Consider the following 15,605-nt stretch of genomic DNA (forward strand, 5'->3'; position numbering starts at 1 on the left):
ATTTGATTCATCAACCGCAATAGATATAAAATGGGCAGAATTAATATCCATAATTTGCATATTTGAAACTTCTGCAGAAATTGTTACAATCCGTTCCTTGACAGATCTAGCCGAAAGAGGCAAATCTTTAATTTTTTTACGTATCTCGTCCTTATTTTTCATATCCTTAAATAGAATTTCAGAGACATTATACATGCAATTTTTTAGAAATTGGCCATCGGTAAAAGGTTTTCCCACTTTTGCTATTTGAAGGGATAACAAAAAAACTTGTTTCAGTAGTATTCGATGAAGATTTTGTTCAAGTTGACAAATTTCTTTGCTGAAGCAATGTTTTCTTTTGTAATTCTTCAATAGCTTTTTCTATTATCACCCTCAGGATATTTTTTACTGAAGTCTAAATGTTTTCCTCGAAAATGTCGTTCGACATTACTTGATTTGCTATTTTGAAGTCGTAGATGGCAAATTAAATATTGCGGATTTCCATTTACTAATATAAATGCAAATTTCTCTATCTGCATTTTATTGAATCCTCTGTTTTCTTTTTCTTGAACTTATATTAGGAGGGTTATTGTCACAAATTTACCTACAAGCAAAAACACAAATTCAACATAATAAAAATTAATTTGTGCATAACATTACCTGACACTAAATTAAACACCAGTTTAGTACCACAATAAATAAGTTAACTAACAGAATTTTTATTTTAACAGTTAAAATCCATATGTATCTAAAAACTATGGTGTTTGACAGGACAGCTGATTAATTAGTTCAAATTTTTGCCATGGCCCTAGTTACCTTAGGCAAAGTTAACATTTAGCGGTATTTCAAATGCAACGTAATTGTCAGTTGTTCATGTCATAAAATTTCATACGTAACACGTCGCATGTATAGTATCTAGCGCTACGAACAGGCTGTATCAAAAAACAATATTTAGTTGTTTGTATTAAATATGTATCTTTTAATTCAATATAAAAGAGCCGCACTTTGTTCAGCCAAGAGCCGCATGCGGCTCCGGAGCCACCAGTTCCCAACCCCTGGCGTAGATGATGATGGAAGTGGTGCTGGTTCGATGTAGTTGGTAGATTAAGTGGTGGTGGCAGAGAGTTGTGGAGTGGGTTCCTCTCCCTCATTGAGCCGTTGGACTCTTTGGAGGTGTCACAAAATAATAATATTTATAATTTTTTTTTCGATAAATTAAAAAATGAAGATATTAGAAAAGAATCTTACAATGTTAGTATTCAAGAATGTGTGAGCTGACTGATTTAAGGTAGTATGGTCACTTTAATTAGTAGCAAGTGTTTTTCTGGAAGCAATTTTAGCTAAATAGGTGTTTGATGGTGGGAAGAAGATCTACAGGAAGATCATGCTCTAGGTAGATTGATTCAGTTAATAGCATATAGAAGACTCAAGATCTTGAGCTGTTGGAGATCTGACAAATAAGATTAATTTGGAAGAAAAACATTTATAGAAAGCTAGTGATAATGTTCTTAATTGTGCATTACCGTTATAGCATCCTGTATGCTTTTTGGGTACATATCCAGAATTGTTGATTGGAGATGAATTGACATTCCATGAATAGTTTTTTGATGAACTATGATGAGCTATATTGACCAGTTGTTTTTGAATTATTATTATTTTTTTCTCCCCTTATAGTCATTGCCTTTATTTGTAGCTCATTTGTCACTTTGTTATCATTGAAAGACATTTCCTTTCCCTTTCTGTTTGCCTCTGTGGTTCAAATAGTGATGAGGCCTTTTGGTTGAAAAGACATGGGTTTATTCCCAGTTGTGGTATGAATGGAATATTCATAATCTTAAAATTGGCATTTCAGTTAAGTGATTTTACCTTTCTCTTACTTGCTTTTTTTATTGTTTTATTTTTTATTTTTAAATTATACTGTTTTTCCCCCAAAAGATTGCAAACCAGTAATAGCTTAGTATTGTGGGTGTGCCATGTAATCTAAGAATCTTTCATGAGAGACTAGACATGGAACTTTTTCTAAAGTCATATCAGACTTTCTTCTAGTTAGTCATCCCCTTTTGAGGAACAACCACCACTCCTGCAATGTTTGTTTTTTTTTTATCATGCAACGAACTGTAATGAACAATTAATATTCCTTTTGCAGGCATTTACTTCTAGATTATTTATGCCAGTCTTCTCCAGTTTTCATTTTAACAGCTTGTTCCCCTGACCCTTTATACCCACTTGCATGTCAGGAAGCAGTCTTTGCTAACCATCAAAAAGGTTAGCTATTCTGCAGAAATACAATGTTTCTCCTCAAAATAATTTCAGACATCCACATAATGAACACCATTCCTTCTCCATACACACACATACCTTGGTACTAAAAACAGTCTTCTAATCTCGCTTTTACTTTTTATCAAGAAAATTTTCTTTTGCAGCATTATTTCACCAAACTTGCTATGTCTCATTAGTGCATCTCACAATTTTAAAAACACTCAACTGCCAAGTTCTGTTATTGGATAATCTTCTGAATTATTACTTACCAAAATGAATGAATGTCATTTTCTCTTGTGATAATGATGACCTTCAGCTTTTCATGCCATAAACAAATTTCATCAGCAGAATAGCACTTGATTTGGTGACAATTCAACACTAGATCCTAAGTTTAGAATTTTATCGTTCATAAAAAGCTAAAATATTTATGTATCTGTACCATAAGGAAGGCCTATGATAAATGTTATCAAGTAGTTGCTGTTCAGATCATTCCATAAAGTTCCATATTGTGCCATTTCCCATATAGTTTACTTGTGAAGTAGAAAAAATATTTTCAATTTTATGCCTTCTTATTCTTTGTTGGCAAGATGGGAGCCTTTAGTTTTCTTTTGAAAGAAAACCCATACCTGACTTCATATCCTTGCTCAGTCACATCACTTTGTCAAAAAATCTGCCACCATTAAGACTCATCTATTGGGCTCACTCTTTATGCCCTACTGAGGTTTTATTGACAGATTTTATTAAGATCACCTTGTCTCCCAACTTCACTAAGTACTATGTTAACAAGGTCATTACTGGTTAGAGAGTTTCTCTGTTGCCTTCCTCCCAGAAGTTGTCAAATGTATTGTCATGTCAAGAGATAGCAATACATTTTTGTTACAGATGGCAATTCTTAAAGCTTTTGGAATTGGTGTGATTTTTTTTTTTTTTCCCTGATTAATAAACTTTCTTCCTTTCTAGGTTGTCTTTCTTCAGCCATACTGGCAGGTCTGCAATCTATTGATGATAAGCATCTTGATATTAGTGTCCATGAGCTGTGGAATAATCTGGACTTACTGAACATGTATGCCAACTCCACCAAAGTTATCCCTCTTATGATAAAATTGTTCTTATGTCCTACCCATAATTATCTCTCTCTCACACACACACAGTAATCTACTAATTTTCTGACCTTCACAACAATAATCCTTCATTCATATTGAATTTATGTAGACACAACACGTGTTAGAATAATTGCTTTGCTTGACATTAGGAAAGTAACATTCGACGTTTCAACCTCTGTATTGAGGTCATCATTAGGAAAAATACATATGTACGAGGATGGTCTGAAAAGTTCTCAGCCTAACAATGAAAAAACAAATTTATAATTTCAAAATTATTTTTATTTTTCAATATAATCTCCATTAAGACTAATACATTTATTCCAGCGATGCTCCAGCACCATTATCCTGTCCCTGTAGTGGTTTGCAGTAAGATCTGCAAAATACCTCCCGCCCCCTCTACAACTGCAATCACCCCTTGATTCGAAGAAAAACGCTGACCAGCGAGGAAGAGTTTTGAGAAGAGATAAAAGTCAGAGGGAGCCAAATCTGGGGACTAGGGTGGATGTTCTAACAATTCATAGTGCAGATCCCTAAATTTTCCTATTACCAAAACACCTTTGTGGGCAGGTGCATTGTCTTGATGAAAGATGATTTTTTTCTTCTGCAAACTGGGTCTTTTCTCACAAATTTTTTTGTCTAGTCTGGTTAAAAGATCGAAATAACACTCCCCGGTTATTGTTTTACCCTTTTCAAGATAATTAATAAACAAAATGTTTCCTTTAGCATCCCAAAACACCGATGCCATCACATTTCCTGCTGATGGAACCAACTTTGTCTTCTTTGGCACTGAACAACCTGCTTCTGTCCACCGTTTTGACTGCTGTTTGGATTCTGGTGTGTAATGGTGAATTCAAGTCTCATCCATAGTAATAAATCGACGCACAAAATCAGTTTTATTCTTGTTAAAATGCTCCAAGCAGTGTTCAGAGATTTTCATGCGAATGCCTTTTTTTAAATTTTTATTTTATTTGCTGTGAGCAAGCATGGCACCCATCTTGCGCAAAGCTTTTTCATGTGCAATTCTTCATGCAAAATATTCTACGTGTTCTTTTGAAATGCTTATAGTTTCAGCAACTTTGACTCACCGGTCATCCAATATGTATCGTGCACTTGATCAATGATTGCTGGTGTTGTTGCACTTTTTGGACGTCCTTCACGTGGATTATCTTCAAGGCTGGTACGGCCACATTTAAGCTCGGCAACCCATTTCTTAATTGTCAATAATGAAGGAAAAGAGTGCCCACAAACTTTTATGAACTTCGAATGAATTTCTTTTGCCGTTAAACCTTCTTTTAAAAAGAATTTTTATAACCGCACATACTCAATTTGATCCATTTCAAGGGATACAGACAACACCTTTGCTTCAGGCAGCTGTATAAAACAAACTACTTGATAGAATGACTAGCAATTTCACATGGATGCTTATAACAGATGTACCAACTTAGAAAAAAAAAAAAAATCTTTCTGATAGTGTTGCCATCTATGGTCGAGGCCAAGAACTTTTCAGACCACCCTCGTATAAGATACAAGCTACTTGACTGCACTATACAAAAGTATGATGAATCTAAATACTTGTTAATCATTTAATCTAGCTTCTTGTGTGGGGGGGGGGAATAAAAGGAAAAAAATGAATAAAATAAAATAAAATTTAAAAAAATTTAAACTAAAAATAACATAAATGGAACTACATTAAACATTTCTAAAGTCCTCTCGTATTGAGATTTTCTTCTCTTTGGGCTTGTTCTTGTTGCTATACGGATTGCAGATGAGTCCTCCACATTCTTGGAATGATTAGTCCATAATTTTTTTCAGGTTTGGATAATGTTTCAGCATTTCACAAGCTTCTTTTGAATTTTTTTTCAAACCTGGTTTTGGAGCCTTTTCAGTCAATTCTGTGGCATGTTTGGAGTATGTGGTCTGATAGGCCTGTTTTACCATAGTGTAGGTTATTTAATGTGTCGTTTGTGTTCATCTTTTCTGATTGGGATGGTGCTTCCTGTTTCCCCTATATATGGTAGGTTACAGGTTAAATACCTACACTATGATAAAACAGGCCTATCAGACCACACACTCCAAACATGCCACAGAATTGACTGGAAAGGCACCTAGTCCTTACACTGCACCAAAACCTGGTTCGAAAGAAAATTAAAAGAAGTTCGTGAAAGGCTGAAACATTATCCCAACCTGAACAAAAATGGACTAATCATTCCAAGAATGTGGAGGACCCATCTGCAATCCATATAGCAACAAGAACAAGCCCAAACAGAAGAAAATCTCAATATGACAGGACTTCAGAAATGTTTAATGTAGTTCTGTTTGCTATTCTTAGTTTAAAATAGTTTAAAAATTAAATTAAATTAATTAATTTATATTTTATTTTAGTTTATTTTTTTTCCACAAGAGGTCAGGCTAGGTTAAATGATTAACATGCATTTAGATTCATCTTACTTTTGTATACTGCAGCGTCATGTAGCTTGTATCTTACACATATGTATTTTTCCTAATGAGGATCTCAATACAGAGGTCAAAACATTGAATGTTACTTTCCTAATGTTAAGCAAATTAATTATTCTAACAATAAATTCTTCAATATGAATGCTGACTGCTGTGTAACCTTAAAAGAAAGAATGATCCTTAGTTAAATGACTCTTGTATGTCATCTGTTTCTGATTTTCATTCAGTTATCAGAATGACAAATTTTCTCGTGGCTAGATAAACGGTAATTAACTTGATACTGTGCTTCTGTCATTTATGAGTAGCTCATTTTCTAATTTTTCAATCTTCATTTTTTCACTTATGTTTGTTTAATTTGAATTTCATATACTGATGATGCCCTTGATATTTGGGAGAAAATTCTATGGAAATAAAATTCTCATGTAAATCTTCCATTGTTAATTATGTTTATTTCATTGTCTACTTGCATTTCTATTCTTCACAATACACAATTTATTATTTAAGATTTCTGTTGACATTATTATTATTACATTAACTCTCCTGGGGTGAGAGACTCATCAAGGGGAGGGGGAGAAGAGGGGGGTCTATACCATTGAAAATTACATACATGATGTAAGATGTATACATCATGTTACATTACAATGTGAAATAAGTATACATATATTACAAAAGTCCACAAACTTACAGAAAATCTTTCTTGCCTGTAACATATCTATCATACTGAAGCTTAAACTCGTTCACATTCTTAGCATTCACCACATTACTCAGGCAGTGCATTCTATCAATGTTAATACTGCTTACTCATTCACCACTCCCTTGCATAATTTCTAGGGATGGCCTCTAGTTCTTGTTCCTTATTTTCCACTATCTGAAAAATCTCTCTCTCAATCATCTGGTAAATATTTCTTGAAGGGCTTAAGTGTCTTGATTATATCACCTATTCGCCTTCTATCAGCCAAACTCTGCAGATTACTTACTTCAATCTATCCTTATACCATTCCACAGTCCTGAAATAATTTTTGTCAACTGTGTATGCACCCTCTCCAAAGTGTCTTCATCTCTTCTAAATCCTGGCGACCAGATTTGAACATACTAGTCCAGATTTAGGTTCTTATAGTGGAATTACTACCACTTTATCTCTTCTGATTAATGTTCGTCTTAACATTGCAGCAATCCTCTTTGTTGTCTTTATTATCTTTGCAACATGTCCCTTAAATTTCAAATTTCGATCAATTTCCTTCAGTACACTTCCATGTGTAGAGTATGCTGTTCTCATAATTCAAAAGCTTACATTCAGCAACATTAAACTGGCATCCCAATTCACCTGCCAACATTTCCAGCTTATTCAGATCCTCCTGAAGAGCCACTATATCAGCATTACTCTCAATAAACTTCCCCAGCTTCATGTCATCTGCAAACAAATGAGTATCTTCTTGAATTTCCCATGACAGTATCATTTGATATAAAGGTTGAACACTAGTGGTCCCAGCACAGAACCCTGCAAACTTGATAACTTTCCTTTGATATTGTCCCTCCATACATAACCCTTTGATATCTATCAGACCAATTGCCAATCCACTCTAACTTAATATCCAAACTTAAATATCAGTTTATCATGTGGCATCCTATCAAATGCTATTGCAAAATTTAAAAAAAAAATTAGTGTATGCATTTCCAAGATCAACCAGTCTTGTTACTTTATCATAAAAGATAGAGATTACTGAAAAAAGAACATCTCTAAACAAATCCATGCTGACCTTCAAGATATTTTCATCTGTCCAATTTTGTATATGGGCTCTTACCAATTTTTCCACTGTGTTAACCACCACAGCAGAAGTAATACAAACTAGTCTGTAACTTGATGCCTCCATTCTTCCATGTACTGGCACTATCTTACCCTCCTTCCACTGCTCAGGGACTTTTCTAGTTGCAAGGCTTTCATTAAACAGCCAAATCAAGAGAGCTTTTAGTTCTTTAGTGCATTTCGTTAAGACTTGTGGCATAAATTTCATCCACATCCAGAGTACTTATTATTGTAAATATATCCATTTATAATCTGTAAATCCTCTTCATTGCCTTTAGCACAGGACTTTCCCAGAATGAAATACTCCAATAAAGTAATCATTAAACAGTGCTACAAATATCATTTACCTTGGTCATTTGACCACCTTTTCCATCTAGTAAGACCATTCATCCACAATTATTCCTCCTTTTGCTTGCCAAAAAATAAAATAAATTGCATGACAAAAAAATTCCTTAGGTGTCTCTTGAATGTGTTAGCTTCTTCTCATTCTAATTTTCCCTTTTACTATATTAGTCACCTTTCTTGCTTGAACTTTATATTCCTCATGCAACTGACTCTCATTCTATAATTTTTCCTTAACCTCTTTTTTATCTGCAATTCTTTCTTAATCTCAGTGGTCATCCATTTTATCCCATTTTTTTTTTTTTTCCACTTGTAGAATACACTTTGCTGCTGCTGTTAACAAATGGTCCTTAACTAGCTTTCATGCATCATTGACTTCTTTACACTTTAAAACTAAAACTGAAATTATCTGACCCATGTCATGGATGGAGGTCATGGGTCAGATAATTTCAGTTTTAGTTTCAGTTATATAATTTGTAGCGTTAAAATTTGGCACTGCAAAATTATCCATTTAGAGTACATTAACCAAGAAGTACATAATCAAGTCTAGGAATAATGTAAACTTGACACAAATATCATAATAGTTCTCACAAAAACAGCTGACCAAAAGCCAGCCATGATGCATGCTTTGTCTGCTAGTGCTCTTCATTGCAGCAATTCTATTCTTAAACCAGTCCAAGTTCAAGACCAGAACAAAATCTTAAAAAAATCTTCCCATTTATTTTATTTTTTAATTTTCTAGCAAGCCAGTGCTTGCTGTAAATTTTTTTTTCACTTTCTAGATAATTAAAATTATTTCACTGTGTAGATCTATTACACTAAAAATCATACATTTTCATTACTTGGATACCAATTAACAGGTAGCAGACTGATTTGGAGGAAAATTGTAGATAGGAAGTTAGTAATGATGTAAATTTTCATGTAGTACTGTCATATCCTGTGCACTCCTTGAGGGTGCAAGACAGTAATTTGATGATTGATACTAATTAAAAAAAAATTACAAGACATATAGGTGCATAAACAAGCCATTTTATGCAACAACTGATCACATTGGTGGTATACTAGCACATGCCACTGGCTAGCTAAATTAAAAATAGACAGTTTAATTTCATATTAAAATTACATAATTGGAATATATTCATTTTTAGTAATTCTTTTATATATATAAGTTGTCTTTCTAATTCTTTGTTATCAAGAGATGAATTGTGACAGTTACTTGGTTTCAAAATTTCACTCCTGTACATTAGTCTTTCACTCCTGTACCCTGCAGCTGCAACCTTTATTACTGTGGACAAACAGGCATGGCAGCAAATATCAGGATCATAACACTGAGATCGCACATAATTCCACCATGGAGGCCACTCAGAATTAATAGGCTATGCCCTGAATACCTGCTGTATGATCCTTTTTTTGGGGGGGGAGAAGAAGGCTACCTTATTTCATTAAAGCAAATATTCTATATAATTAACTGGCTATACTCAAATTATATAATGGAATTCAGAATTTAATATAAATCACTAATATTTCATCATAAGCAACTTAAAATTACATGATAGGTTGCAAAGTGCTTTTGCTGATGCTCTCTGGCCAGTCATGCAGGTACTCTTTGAGCTGTGGGAAGAACATTGGACTTGGTCATTAATACCTGTAAGCAGGCATAGCCAAAAGTCAAAGGAGAGCAAAGTTAGTTTCAGGATAATGTGTATGGTTTAGAACAGTTTTAACCATAAAATTACTAAGTTAAATTTTACTACAGGTGGGTATTCAAAAATCCGACAACCTCCGGACCTGAAGGGTGCCAGATTTCGGATGGTTATATATGCTCTATATTTTTAGCATATATAACCATCAGAAAATGACTACCTGTACAGTCCTTTAAAGAAAGAAAATTAAACACTAAATGAAAAGCTTATGAAATTTTAATGTTCACCAACTAAATATAACGGTTCTACAGAATTTTAGTTCAACTGAATAAAATAGTTCCTCAGAATTTTAATTAATAAAATGTTGATCGTGGTGACAGCACATCTGGTTGACTTGAAGTTAATGGCAGTGGATTATCAAGTGTAGACACGACTGCTGCTTCTTCCTGCTTCCTAGCTATTTTCTTGAATATATCGTGTCTGCTGCTTCATATATTTGGATCTTTCTCTAATAAGTTTATCTTGGAGCAAGTAAACATTCATGATTTCTTGTTCACTTACCAAACTTCGTTGCTCTAGTCCAGCCAGCAGTGCAGTTGTCAACGTAATTAACCTGTCAATAGAGATTCTTTCTCTCACATCTTCCTCATTTTCGTCACTGTTTTCATCTTCATCACTACCTGTAGAGGCATTTCTCTCCAGACTTTTAACCATATCTACAATTTCAGAATCAGTGTAATGATGAACTTTAGGCACATTATCATCGACATTCATCCATTCCGTTAAAACATCATTTATCCTTGATGAAAGCTCCTTGGCATCAGGATTAGTTACATCTTTAACATAAGCAAGAAGTTCCTGTATAAGCTTCTTTTCTTTGGGAACCCTAAACCCTGCAATATTATTTTCAGTGTCTTCATTAGAATGAGAAGTAAACATTAAACTTGGCCACAATTTAGGCCATCCATTTTTCAATGTTGATGTTTTCACAGACTTCCACGCATTGGCAACACAGTACATTGTATCCTTAATGTTGAATTTTTTTATGAACTTCTGTACTGGGATGCCTGAATTAACTGAACTCACTATACACCTCATTAACAGGGATCGATACTTACACTTCGTAGAACGTATAATACCATTGTCCTGTGGTTGAATTAGTGATGTGCAGTTAGGTGGGAGGTAGACAACAAAAACATTATCTTTCACTAGAAGATTGGCATTTGGATGTGCCGAACAATTGTCTAACATAAGAAGTATCTTGCAATTTGGGTCTAATCCAACCGATTTACAGTGAGCCCTAGCCTCAGGAACAACGGTTTTGAAACCAATCCAATGTAATATCAGTGGTAACCCACCCCTTCTTGTTGGCACGGTAATGGACAGGAAACTGTGTCATACTCTTGAAGGCCCTCGGATGTAAACTTTTTTCAATAACGAGCAACTTGCACCTATGGGTAATGTGCTGCTCTAATGCTGCAGGTATTGTGCAGGTAATTTGCTGCTCTAATGCTGAAGGATCGTGTCACATTACTGTGACACGATCCTTCGAAGCTTTAAACCCCGATGGCGATTCTGTATCCTCGGTTGTTAGAGTTCTTTTTGGCGTACATCTCCAAAACAAGGCAGTCTCGTCAGCATTGTACACTTGTTCAGGACTTAAATGTTCATCACTAACTAACTTTGCAAATTCATCCACATATGCACTAGCCGCATCTTTGTCTGCTGAATGTTTTTCCTCACACACCGCACGAAACTGTAAGCCATGTCGCAACTTGAAACAATGCAGCCAACCTTCTTGAATATTCACACTTGTGTTGCAATCCCAGCTCTTCATGAAACATTTTGGCTTGTTCCTTTAATAAATCACCAGAAATTTCCACACCTTCACTTACACGAAAATTAAACCAGGTTATGAGAACTTGGTCCAGTTCCGAACTTTTTCCCTCTGTCATTGACTTCCTTACAAACATTTGCTTTTTTGATACACTGTCAGAAAAGAACTTTAACAGTTTTGTTTTCTATTTTTTAATATCATACACTGTTGAAGAGTCAATGTCGTATGGTTCGCACAGACATGCCACTGTCAAGTTTTTTTAGCACCTCCACTCTCTCTGCGATCGACAACGCACGATGTTTACATTTTATGCCACCTCTTTTCTTTGCTGAATCCATAATGGAGCTATACAGCAGCAAATAAATGATAAAATGAGAAGGAATAAGCAGGTTATCACAATGCTTATCGACTACAACGCCATCAAAACATAAACCGAAAACAGTGGCTTGCCAACGCAGTAAATTTGAAAATGCGCGCTCCGAAATCCATGCCAGATTATCGATGGCCGGATTTTTGAATGCCTACCTGTACTAACATTTAATTCAAATTTTTTCAAGTATCTTTTTTTTTTTTAGTATCTCAAAAGTCCTAAAAATTTGAATTTCAGACAATCTTCAAACCAATAAATAAAATTTCCTCAATCCTGTCTTCCACAAAAGACAAACTTCTGCACTTGACTTGCCCTTGAGTATACCAGATTCCATGTTCCTGCAGTCTCCTATTTGAGCCAGACTGTTCATAGTGTAGACATCTGATGGTCAGAACATTTGTACATCTGTTTCATCCAGGCTGAGAAATCTGACCTTGCAGAACATGGAGTTTCTGCTAGCCACAGGATCCTGTGGGACAATACAAAGATTCTTCACGCAAGTTCTTTCCAATTCGAGAGCCTCTTCAAAGAAAGTTATGAAACTTTTCGGAATCAACTCGGTCTTAATTGAAATTATGGCCTAAAAATTTCCAAATTCTGGGAAATAGTGACTTTTCAGAATTTTGAAGATGAGTAACAACAAGATGAATAACAGTCAATGTATAAGCTTGAATACTAGAATTTAAATAAAAATGTGCCTAAAAAGTAATATAAGAATTAGCCAAAGCAAGATAAAAGCTGTGATTATGGCTTGGGGATTTAAAACATGTAATTAAGCTTCAGGATGAAACTCCAGAGGAAGCTTTAAATATTTAGGATGAATATTCACTCAAAAAAGGGGAAAAAAATCTCAAGTAGAAGTGGAGTTGATTGCTTCAGCACAAGGGTTGTATAACATGCTAAATAGGAATTTGATTTAAAATGAAATTAGTAGGAAAGCAAAATTGTCAGCTTATATACCAGAATTGACTTATAGTTGTTATAGTCAATAGCCAGTTACAAAATAGTTCAGCTAACTGCAAATTACCAAAATGAAATTTCTCAGGGAAAATAGAAAACAAAACCAGAAGAGATAAGAAATAAAACAATAGGAACTAATTTAGGTGTAAAATACTAAAAACAGTTTTCCAAGAAACACAGCACTGAGATGGTTTGGACGTGTTCACAGAATGGAAAATGTGAGTGAGAGAGAGAGATCCAAAGAAAGCTTGGCAAGCACTTCTTTTGAGCTCTGGCTTTACTAGACATTTAAAGCATTGTATGCTCTTTTTAGTATCTTTACACTATCAGATAGAAGAGGATTGACTAGTAAGTCATCATTAAGGAAAGAAAATCAGTATTGCCTTGCTACATATTGACAACACTGTGGTATATATTATTGATAGCTTTGTATCTGTTCCATGTAAGAAAAACAAATAATTACCTCTTTTTATTTGTAATGTCTTTATGGGAATGCCATATTTAGTCTGGTGTGCATATATACAATACAAGTTGAGTTTTTATTGTTTATAAAGTTGGTATTTCTGTCAATTTGCCTAATATAAAGAGAAAAATCCTTCCTTAGGTGCTTACCATCTTGGGTGATAATGTGAATATTTTTTGAGGTTACCACATGTGACATTCCTGATGTCTATACATCATTTAGAAGAGTGAATTATGTTGACATATGTGTTCCATGCATGTGTCAATGACTAAGGGTAGTTTATTAACAGAAAGTTATTGGTGAGTAATTCATTAGCAAAATATTATTCAATCTAGAAAGTTTTAAAACAGTAGTACATTTTATTTTTTACATGTGTTCTGTGACGTTGATGTATTGATTATTCTTCTGCATTTACTCTTAAAACAGATCACTAAAAGATGATATTAGCTAAAGAATGCACCTTTGATTCTAGAAATATTGTCATGTGCCATTGTTGCCGCAGTATGACAGAGAAGAGTTGAGAAGGAGGGCCATAATTTCAAATGACTCTATGCGCAGGTTATGCAGGAGGAGTGGTGTGGAATATGTGGACGTGTGGAGTTAGTTTGATGGGCAAAAAGATTTATACAAGATGGATGGTTTGCATCTGAATGGATTTGGTTTGCAGAGACTGGAAAAAGTGTTGTTGAATGAAGTGAAAGTGAATGTGCAGAATCAGGGAAACTAGAGTTATTAAGGGGGGGTGGGAAGTACATATGCAGACTTCAGAGAGGCAGTTGAGTGTAAGAATGTGTATATTATGCCTTAGCTGGTACGAAGGACAACAAATCAGATGGGATAGTTAGTATAAGGCATCAAGATAGGGGTTGGACTAACGGGCTTCTGCATTTCATGTATACTAATGCCAGGAGTATTAGGAACAAGAAGGAAGAATTTTTGGCCTTAGTTGGCTCTTCCTGGCCACAGGTTATTGGCATTAGTGAAACATGGCTGACCGAAGATGATATAGCTAGTGGGATAGAATATGAGGGGTATAGTGTGTTCAGTAGGGACAGAGAAATAAAATGGGGGAGGAGTGTTCTTGATGATATAGTATGCCCACCGTTTGTATGTCTCTGCTTGGCATTTTGCCAAGAATAGTCGATTCATGCTGAAAGGGAGAAAGAAATGAAGGCTGTACGAATTGGTTGCCAACATGCGAAATCACGTGCTTTCTTGTCTGTTGCTGTACTAGTAGTAGCTTGATTTTTGTTGTCACTTTTTTGCATTTTTTTTATTATTAATTTGTATGATGGATCCAGTACAATCAACAAGTTCTGTTGTTAAACGTTTCAGTAGCTCTTGCAAAAGAATATTGAATAATGTGCTGACATTCTGCGAAAAAAGAATTGTTAAAAGGCAGGCTCCTTGTTCCCCTTTCTCAAGTCATAAAACGTGCAAGTGCAATTATGGGCATATCGGGGTCGACTGTTAAAAGAATTCGTAGGGAATCAAAAGGTGAAGGTAAGCCAAAATTTAAATCTTTCCTAAAAAAGGCGCCCAAGAAAGAAAACCATCGAAACTGTAGCTTTGAATGATTTTGATGTAGACGTTATAAGAAGAACTATTCACGAATTTTACATGGTCGAGAAAAGAGTGCCAACTGTGCCGAAATTGATTCCTGTGCTTAAAGAAAAAATTAATTTTCCTTGGAAAAATGAAACTTTAAGGAAAATACTTCATGAAATTGGATTTTGTTTCAAAAAGTCCCAGAATAAAAGGAAACTTATCATGGAGCGAAGTGACATTGTTTTATCTAGAACGCAGTATTTGAGAGCACTAAGACGTTTCAGGGAGGAGAAAAGACCGATTGTGTATCTAGATACTTGGATTGATAGTAATTTAACTTATGGAAAATATTGGCAGTCTAAAGAAGAATGTGGAGTGCTACAAACCGGAAATGCCTCAAGGCGCATAACAATTTTGTGTGTGGGTGGAGAAATGGGTTTTTTACTGAATTCAAACTTATTATACATAGCCAATTCAGTACTGGAGATTGCCATGGGCAAATGAATTCTACGATCTTCGAAAAGTGGGCAGAAGAAAAACTGATTCCAAACCTTCCTAAAAATGCTGTTGTTATAATTGATAACACTTCATATTGTTGGATCCTATTTCGTCTTAACCCATACTTTGGATCCGACATGTTAGTCACTACGATGTTCTTAAACAAAAAAAAAATAAGTTGCTAGTTGATTTCTAATCCAAATATAGAGAAAATTTGTATTTATTGACTGCTCCACTCTATATCTAAATTAGTCCAAGAATTGAAGTAAAACCAACTATTTCCCCTTAATATGTTGTTGTTATGTATACAGGCCAAGTTTATTTAACTTATTTATTTCTCCCACT

General features: G+C 34.8%; 1 protein-coding gene across 17 annotated transcripts in view; it reads left to right on the forward strand.

Annotated features, from left to right (window-relative positions):
• LOC150100204 (uncharacterized) overlaps window positions 1-15,605 on the forward strand; it is a 566,343-nt gene that overhangs the window by 70,601 nt on the left and 480,137 nt on the right. For 15 of the 17 annotated variants that reach the window (XM_090402864.1, XM_090402869.1, XM_090402857.1 and 12 more), the window contains one exon: window positions 13,356-13,513. The exons of the other annotated variants lie outside the window; for them this stretch is intronic. The gene's annotated coding sequence lies outside the window, so the exon portion shown is untranslated. The remainder of the gene's footprint in view (window positions 1-13,355; window positions 13,514-15,605) is intronic. 17 annotated transcript variants of the gene reach the window in all.

The sequence above is a fragment of the Typopeltis vanoorti genome, chromosome 13 (assembly GCF_054136105.1).
Source record: "Typopeltis vanoorti isolate ZY-2024b chromosome 13, IOZ_Tvanoo_1.0, whole genome shotgun sequence".
NCBI lineage: Eukaryota > Metazoa > Arthropoda > Arachnida > Uropygi > Thelyphonidae > Typopeltis > Typopeltis vanoorti.